This window comes from Lampetra planeri, chromosome 22, assembly GCF_965212315.1.
Source record: "Lampetra planeri chromosome 22, kcLamPlan1.2.h2, whole genome shotgun sequence".
Classification (NCBI taxonomy): domain Eukaryota; kingdom Metazoa; phylum Chordata; class Hyperoartia; order Petromyzontiformes; family Petromyzontidae; genus Lampetra; species Lampetra planeri.
The window spans coordinates 795,001-802,500 of NC_136128.1; the positions used below are offsets into that span (position 1 = coordinate 795,001).

The 7,500-nt window shown below is 55.0% G+C and overlaps 3 non-coding genes and 2 pseudogenes across 3 annotated transcripts; all 5 read right to left on the reverse strand.

Moving 5' to 3' along the window:
- Positions 1–70: 70 nt before the first annotated feature.
- On the reverse strand, positions 71–189 carry LOC144725899 (5S ribosomal RNA). The gene has a single exon (XR_013586965.1). It is a non-coding gene; the product is annotated as a 5S ribosomal RNA (ribosomal RNA).
- A 228-nt stretch (positions 190–417) lies between these two features.
- On the reverse strand, positions 418–526 carry LOC144725706 (5S ribosomal RNA; annotated as a pseudogene).
- A 250-nt stretch (positions 527–776) lies between these two features.
- LOC144725704 (5S ribosomal RNA) lies at positions 777–885 on the reverse strand (annotated as a pseudogene).
- Positions 886–1,134: 249 nt separating this feature from the next.
- LOC144725270 (5S ribosomal RNA) lies at positions 1,135–1,253 on the reverse strand. Its single transcript, XR_013586746.1, has one exon. It is a non-coding gene; the product is annotated as a 5S ribosomal RNA (ribosomal RNA).
- A 5,964-nt stretch (positions 1,254–7,217) lies between these two features.
- LOC144725200 (5S ribosomal RNA) lies at positions 7,218–7,340 on the reverse strand. Its single transcript, XR_013586680.1, has one exon. It is a non-coding gene; the product is annotated as a 5S ribosomal RNA (ribosomal RNA).
- Between the last annotated feature and the right edge of the window lie 160 nt (positions 7,341–7,500).

Sequence of the window (7,500 nt, forward strand, 5' to 3'; positions counted from 1 at the left end):
CAATGGGCAGGTGAACTGACTGGGTGAATTGAAGAGTTAAACACGACCCATCCAGATGCGAAAATGCAAACGCCTACAACACCTGGTATTCCCAGGCAGTCTCCCATCCAAGTACTAACCTGGCTCGACCCTGCTTAGCTTCCGAGATCAGACGAGATCGGGTGCATTCAGGGTGATATGGTCGTAGGCCATACTTGCAGAGACCTGACGCACATTCATATGTAAAAATCAAAATTCAACTCTACTGCGGGAGGTCAACATTCATGAAAACGTTTATTCTGGACTCCTGGTTGTGCCCGGAAAGAGTGGCATTAAACGGTCTTTTACAAGAAAATCTTGATCCCAATGCAATACACCATATAAACGTGCAATTGGCAGGTGAACTGAGTGGGTGAATTGAAGATACGAAAATGCAAAAGCCTACAACACCTGGTATTCCCAGGCATTCTCGCATCCAAGTACTAACCTGGCTCGACCCTGCTTATCTTACGAGATCAGACGCATTCAGGGTGATATGGTCGTAGGCCATACTTGCAGAGACCTGACGCAACATTCATATGTAAAAATCAAGATTCAACTCTACTGCGGGTGGTCAACACTCATGAAAACGTTTATTCTGGACTCCTGGTTGAGCCCCGAAAGAGTGGCATTAAACGGTCTTTTACAAGAAAATATTGATCCCAATGCAGTACACCATATCCGCGTGCAATTGGCAGGTGAACTGACTGCCTGAATTGAAGAGTAAAACGCGACCCATCCAGATGCGAAAATGCAAAAGCCTACAACACCTGGTATTCCCTGGCAGTCTACCATCCAAGTATTAACGAGGCTCGACCCTGCTTAGCTTCCGAGATCAGGCGCATTCAGGGTGATATGGTCGTAGGCCATACTTGCAGAGACCTGACGCACATTCATATGTAAAAATCAAAATTCAACTCTACTGCGGGAGGTCAACATTCATGAAAACGTTTATTCTGGACTCCTGGTTGTGCCCGGAAAGAGTGGCATTAAACGGTCTTTTACAAGAAAATATTGATCCCAATGCAGTACACCATATCCGCGTGCAATTGGCAGGTGAACTGACTGCCTGAATTGAAGAGTAAAACGCGACCCATCCAGATGCGAAAATGCAAAAGCCTACAACACCTGGTATTCCCAGGCAGTTTCACATCCAAGTACTAACCAGGCTCGACCCTGCTTGGCTTCCGCGATCAGACGAGATCGGGCGCATTCAGGGTGATATGGTCGTAGGCCATACTTGCAGAGACCTGACGCACATTCATATGTAAAAATCAAGATTTAACTCTACTGCGGGAGGTCAACACTCATGAAAACGTGTATTCTGGACTCCTGGTTGAGCCCCTAAAGAGTGGCATTTAACGGTCTTTTACAAGAAAATCTTGATCCCAATGCAGTACACCATATCCACGTGCAATGGGCAGGCGAACTGACTGGGTGAATTGAAGAGTAAAACACGACCCATCCAGATGCGAAAATGCAAACGCCTACAACACCTGGTATTCCCAGGCAGTCTCCCATCCAAGTGAAGTACCGGTAAGTACGCTGGACACCCAGGTTGAGTCACACGTATCTTTATTACAAGTCGTCGGTACAGGACGGCACTAGAGGGGGTAGCGGCCCCCTCACCCGGATAACTGGGGATACACCCTAGCTAATCCTGACCTAACCCCAAGTCCTCCACTAACGGGCTAGGGCAGGCTAACTGGCCCGACACTGGTGAGTCGGGCTACGGTCTCCGGAGTCCCAGGGTACTGACCCTGGTTCACGGAACCACGCCTCTGGCTCGATCCTCCGCAGCCCTTACAAGGGCGGCGTCGAGGGGAGTCCAGGGCTTCTAACTAGCAGATCTTCCTTCTTCCTCCTTCGTTCCCAGACTCAGCCACGAGCTCTCTCTGTCCTCCCCCTTTATACCCCCCATCAGGATCACAACCCCCCAGGCTGCCTGATGCGGACGTCGCTGCGGGCACCCCCCCCCGTGTACTCCCGGAGCTCCGCCCACTGTGTTTATTCCCCGTTGGATCCCATGCACCTACAGCCCTCCCGTAACAACCCTACATCACTCCCCCCATTACAGCTCGCAGCCGTCCCGGCTGCAACAATTCCAATAAAGGAACATTTACCCCGCAACCCCGTGTGTGCCTCATTTTTTTCAACAAAATGCAAATTGAACAACAACAACAAGAACAACAAGATGAACAAGCACACCCCCGAAGGGAATGTCCGACGCACCCCCCCCCGTATAAATACGAAATCCGTAAAAGCGCGTATATACAACTAGCCAGGAACTCCCCCAGCACACACAGCACACCCACGACACACAACGCACCCACAACACACACACCCCGCCCACACACACAACACAACACACACAATGTGGCAGGAGCGCACCACCGACGCAGCATACAGTAACCATGACACGTGAAATAAAAAAAAAAATGTCTTCTTTTTGTATATTATAAGAGTCTGCGCATCTTAGCGCGCGTCCTTGCCGCAGGCCCGTCACACGGGGCAACCCCGGACGGCGGACCATCCGGTGGCGGCTGTCCCTTTCGAGATGAGGTCGCGATTGAAGTGGCGCGACCGTCGGCATCACCCGTGTGGGTTGTAGGGCATGAGCCCGTCATTCCCGGTGCACCTGTGGGTGGGACAGCCGGCAACACATCAGGCGAGAGCAGCGACGGACCCTCCGAGTCGGTCGACCCCCCACATGCTTGGCCCCGCGCGTGTGGAGTGGGCCCTCGCACCGCAACAAACGGTTTTAGCCTAGAGGGGTGTACAAACCACCGGCGCCTGCCCCATTTGATTCGAACGCACTGAGGCCTCAAAACCTCGACAACCTCGACGGGGCCCCGCCACGGGCGCACGAGTTTAGAGGAGGTCGCGAGTGGTACCTGGGGACAGTGCAGCCATGCCCTGTCCCCCGGCTTCCACTGCAGCACGTGCGCGCGAGCCAGCCTGAGGCGCTCGTTCGCCTTTTGACGCCTGTCAGAATTTAGCCTCGCAGCATCCCGCGCCTCAGTCAGTTTGTCAAGGTTAAATTTAACGTGTTCATCCAATTTAATTTTACCCAGCGGCGCGGGGATCTGCAGCTGTGCCAGAACAGGTGGGTCGGGTTCGCGGCCATACATAAGAAAGAATGGTGAAAATCCCGTCGCAGCATGGGGAGCCAATCTGTATGCCGCTAGAACCCCTTGAATTTGTAAGTCCCAATCAGTCTGTGAGTCCGAGACTTGCTGCGACAACATAGACGAGATGGTGCGATGCAGACGCTCGACCATCCCGTCCGTTTGCGGGTGATAAGGAGAGGTTCGAATTTTTTTCGTTCCTAGGAGATCACAGACTTGTTTTAGGAGTTTCCCGGAAAAATTTCTACCCTGGTCGGTCAGCAACCGCTCCGGAGCACCTTTGTCCATGACATAACCCTGGACAAAGGCGTCGACGATGGCTGCTGCCGACTGATTTGGCAGGGGCCAGGCCATAGGCCAGCGCGTAAAATATTCGACCCCAGTAAGCAAATATCTGTTACCCCTGGGGGTGGCGGGGAATGGCCCCAGAATGTCGAGTGCGACCAGTTCATTTACTCGGGAGACCTGGATGGACTGCAAGGGCGGGTTCGACTCCCGTGCCGGTGGTTTGCGCTGCGCACACCGAGGGCATGCTGCCAACAGATCAGTGACATCCCTTGTCATGCCTGGCCAAAAAAAATTCAGCTGGAGCAAGGCGAGAGTTTTCTGGGTCCCCAGGTGGAGGAGGCGCTCATGCGCAGCCCACACCACCTTACCCCGTAATCCCGAAGGGACCACCAGCCGGTGACGGTGGGATTTGCTGTCCCAATGCATGAGCAACCCTGCGTGCATGCCCCAAGCGTCGGCCTCACCCGTCCCCCGCCCCCTCTCCCCGGCGCGACGACGCAACGCGAGGAGGGAGGTATCCTCCATTTGGAGGCGCCCCCATTCATTAACGGGCAACCCAAGCAGGGAATCTTTCCCCTGTTCCGCGATATCATTGGTGACCAATGTTTCGTCATTGGCGGCGGCCGCCAGGACCGGAACCATCATGTCCCCTGCCGGCTTGCAACGCCCAGACCCCAGGAGGCATGCGCATTCGGAGGCGGTTGGCATCCGTGACAGAGCGTCAGCGTTGGTGTGGCGAACGCCCTTACGGTAGGTGGTTTCGAAATCGAAATTCTGGAGGACCTCCAACCATCGGGACAATTGTCCCGATGGCTGTTGAACCTTCAGGGCGTACTGGAGTGCCGCATGATCTGTGCGGACGGTGAAATGCCGACCGTACAGATATGGGCGATACTGTTGGATGAAATAGACAATTGCCAACAGTTCCCTACGGGTGACACAATATCTTTGCTCCGCTGGAGACAACACCCGACTGCCGTACGCAACCACCCGTTCCACGCCGTCAACCACCTGGGAAAGCACACCTCCAATACCCGTGTTGCTCGCGTCGGTGTCGAGCAAAAACGGCCTAGAAAAATCTGGGTAAATCAGGGGAGGAGCCTTTACCAGGGCGTCCCGAAGGGAGCAGAAAGCAGCTTCCTCCTCCTGACCCCAGTGGAACCGAACCCCTTTAGATGTTAACGCGTGTAGGGGTTTGGCAATCGTTGCAAAATTAGCGACGAAGCGTCGGTAATATGATGCGAAGCCAATAAAACTCCTGACCTCTCCCACCGAGGTGGGAGTCGGCCAGGAGCTGACACACTGCGTTTTGGCGGGATCGGTAGCAATACCCGAGCGCCCTACGATGTGCCCCAAATAACGCACCGACTCGCGTAACAAATGGCATTTCTGGGGCTTAAATTTCAAATTAGCAGCCCGCATCTTTAGGAAAACCGCCCGCAACCTCTGAAGATGTTCATCAAAAGTTTTACCAAAGACAATAACGTCATCCAAATAAATCAGGATCGATTCCCATTGCAATCCAGCCAAAACCAATTCCATCAATCGCTGGAAAGTTGCCGGCGCTGAGTGTAAGCCCATCGGCAACCGGTTGAATTGGAACAGGCCGTGCGGTGTACGGAAAGCAGTTTTAGGCTTAGAATCATCGTCCAGAGGAAGCTGCCAGAATCCCGAAAGTAAATCTAGTGTGGAGAAGAATCGCGCTCCCGCCAAGGCGTCCAGCGATTCGTCCATCCGTGGGAGCGGGTATGCGTCGGCAACCGAAATTTTATTAAGGCGCCGAAAATCCACGCAAAACCGCAACGAGCCGTCCTGCTTTTTAACCAGGACGATCGGCGCTCCCCAAGGGCTGGTGGAGGGAGAAATGATGTCGGCGGCTAACATGTCATCAACAGCCGATTTGACATGGTCCTTTTCGGTGGGACTTAACCGAAACGGATTTTGGCGAATTGGCGCGCTGTCACCCGTGTCAATATGGTGACGCAGCAGGTGAGTGCAACCCAAATCATATTTATCCCGACTGAAAACGTCGGAAAATTCCCTCAGTAGCGTTCTAAGCTGTTGGCGCTCTGAATTTGTCAGGTCCGTCGATCCCGCACAAAGCGCGTCGCGCCACCCTTCATCGCTGTCCGAATGTGGGAGCATTCGGGAAGCAGTGCCAACATGGTTCGCGACAGGTTCCTCGCAGGGTACCGGCGTCGCGTGAGCGAGCACCGTCCCTTGAGGAACCACCACTGTCTGCGACCCCACATTGAGGACCGCGATGAAAGGGTCCTCGTCCCCTCTTACGACGGTCTGGGCCGGAATCAAATGAGGTGCATTAACCCCGGCCCTAGACGGTCCCAGCAAAACACCCTGATCCCCTACGCCCTTAGCGAAGGGCTTACGAAGTTTCAGAGGCACTAGCATTTGAGCTCCCAGCGGCACACTAACTGTTCTGACGACGAACGCCGGTTCCGTCGCGAACGCCGTCCGAGCCGCCGCAGGGGAAGGCAGGAAGGCCATGCGTCGCCCTGACGGAAGCTCAATGCATCCTTGGTCGATCAAAATACGAATTGGCATTTTGCCTAAGAAATCCGTCCCCAGCAGGCACGGAACCGCCAGCGAGGAGGAAACGAAAATCGGCCCCGACAATTTGATGTCCCCGATACAAATTTGCGCGCGAATCTGTCCCATGATGCCCAGAGAGCCCCCGTTAGCGGCATAGAATGGGACGTTAACCGGCAGTAAGGGCCGGCTTTGTACAGGCAGAATATTGTAAATTAACTCCGAAATGATTGTCGCCGATGCCCCCGTATCGACCAGGATGCGTACCTCTACCCCGTCAATGTGTCCGACCACGGCCGACGACCCTGACGACGCGGCTACCACGCGATGGGCCAACACGGACCACTGTTTGGGCTCGATTCGAGTCCCCGCAGTGATCCGCGTTGGGCCGTCGCAACGCAACATCGGCCCCCCGTTCGTTGTGGTGCGAGAGTGTGCAACGGGTGGGTGCTTTGGCCAAACATGTGTGGTGCCGCGACTCGCCGGATCATGTTGCTGGAGCTTGGGAGGAGGAGGCCCGGCGTCCCGTCGAGGCGTCGTCCCGCGCTGTCGAGGCGAGCGGCACCCCAAGGCGACGTGGCCCCGAACGCCGCAGTTGAAACACCGCGGACCCCCCGGTGGAGACGATGGACGGTCGAACCGGCTTGAGCCGTCCCGGCCCGCCCGTGCTCCTTGCGCCTGTTGCCGTCGGTGGTCGACGGCGTAGAGCTCCTCCGTCTGAAGGGTGGCTGCAGCCACCGCACGCCCGGCCGATGCCCTGCTGGCTTTCCGCCGCAAGGACAGAAGGTTGGCGTGAAGGAGGCGCGCCGCCTGAAGAGAGGTCATCTCGGCGTCCTCCTGTGCGACGACAGCGATGTCCAGGTCGTCTGCCAGGAGGAGGATTTTCTCCGTGACCATCGCGTCCACGCCGTCGTCGTCCATACGGGGAAAAGCCGTTTTGGCCAGCGCCAGGAGGCTCGTCCTGTATGCCAGGGGCGACTCTTTTTCACCCCGCTTGCGGTCGTAGAACTGCTGTCTGCATTCTGCAGATGGTCCATAGACCCCAGCCAGCAGTTGTAGCGCCCTCGGCAGAGTAGAACGCTTCTCTCTTGGCGCCGATGTGAGGGCGGTTGTGCCCGGAAAGAGTGGCATTAAACGGTCTTTTACAAGAAAATCTTGATCCTAATGCAATACACCATATAAACGTGCAATTGGCAGGTGAACTGAGTGGGTGAATTGAAGATACGCAAATGCAAAAGCCTACAACACCTGGTATTCCCAGGCAGTCTCCCATCCAAGTACTAACTAACCAGGCTCGACCCTGCTTAGCTTCCGAGCTCAGACGAGATCAGGCGCATTCAGGGTGATATGGTCGTAGGCCATACTTGCAGAGACCTGACGCACATTCTTAAGTAAAATTCAAGATTCAACTCTACTGCGGGTGGTCAACACTCATGAAAACGTTTATTCTGGACTCCTGGTTGAGCCCCGAAAGAGTGGCATTAAACGGTCTTTTACAAGAAAATCTTGATCCCAATGC